At 33.5% G+C, this 1,262-nt stretch overlaps 1 non-coding gene across 1 annotated transcript; it reads left to right on the top strand.

Moving 5' to 3' along the window:
- The first annotated feature begins 205 nt into the window (after nt 1–205).
- Nucleotides 206–276, top strand: Trnak-cuu (transfer RNA lysine (anticodon CUU)). The gene has a single exon. It is a non-coding gene; the product is annotated as a tRNA-Lys (tRNA).
- The last annotated feature ends 986 nt before the right edge of the window (nt 277–1,262 follow it).

The raw sequence follows: 1,262 nt of genomic DNA, 5'->3' as shown, positions 1-1,262 counted from the left end.
ATTTGTTAATGTAAACCGTTATGGTTAATAAAGAAACCACTATTGTTATTATTGTTATTATTATTATTATTCTTATCATCCTCATCATCATCATTATTATTATTATTATTATTATTATTATTATTATTATTATTATTATTATATAAAAAACTTTTGCTTTGCATTTGTACAAGTTGGATCCAAGTCTCACCCAGAGACCTCAAGAGACAACAGCTCAGTTGGTAGAGCACGAGACTCTTAATCTCGAGGCCGTGGGTTCGAGCCCCACGTTGGACGCAATATATTTTTGTTAGCCTTTATGAAAGTTTAGCTAGAATTTGCAGTTTTACGAAATCGTTAAGAAATATTTGGAACAATTTCTACCACGATTCTATAGTTACATGGGAGAAAAATTCAGTTACTTTTTTTTAATGTTCGGTATTTAGAGATGCTCGTTTAAGTATTAAAGATTTTATTATCATTATTATTATTATTACTTTTTCAATAAAGCGGCGAGCTGGCAGAATCGTTAGCACGCCGGGCGAATTGCTGAGCGGTACTTCGTCTGTCTGCACGTTCTGAGTTAAAATTCCGCCGGTTCGACTTTTCCTTTGATCCTTTTGGAGTCGATCAATTAAGTACTAGTGAAACATCTATCGATGTAATTGACAGATCCGCCAAGTTTCAGGCTTTTTGCCATTAGTTAAAATATTACTACTACTACTACTACTACTACTATTATTATTATTATTGTTCAGTAGTTTTATTTTTATAACGTGCTTTCACTTCACTACCGAGCGCAGCTCTGTGCACCTTGGGTATGTGCTGTGGTTTGCTGTGGTGCTCTTATGGTTACTGTATTGAAAGTGTTTTGCGTAGTATGTGTGCAGTGCCCAGTAGTGCAATTTTCTGTATGTTATATATATTTGTAAGTCCTGGGGTTTTTGTTATGTATTTGTCTGAATATTTTTTTATTATACCTAAGGAACCTACTATGATAGGAATTGTTTCTGTTTTTAGATTCCACATTCGAGTTACCTCTATTTCCAGGTCTTTGTATTTTGAAAGTTTTTCCATTTTCTTTTAGAGAAACGTCGTCATCTGCTGGTATTGATACATCAATTAAAAAGCATTTTTTTTCTTCATGATCTTTGACAACTATATCTGGTCTATTGGCCTTAATTTCTCTATCTGTGTGTATTAGCATATCCCAGAGTATGGTTACTTTCTCGTTTTCTGTGACCTTTTCTGACGTGTGTTTATACCATCTTTTTTCTGTTGTT

Source organism: Octopus bimaculoides, unplaced genomic scaffold (genome assembly GCF_001194135.2).
Source record: "Octopus bimaculoides isolate UCB-OBI-ISO-001 unplaced genomic scaffold, ASM119413v2 Scaffold_113535, whole genome shotgun sequence".
Taxonomy (NCBI): domain Eukaryota; kingdom Metazoa; phylum Mollusca; class Cephalopoda; order Octopoda; family Octopodidae; genus Octopus; species Octopus bimaculoides.
The sequence above is the reverse complement of the archived record's forward strand: the minus strand, read 5'-3'. Positions and strand labels throughout refer to the sequence as shown.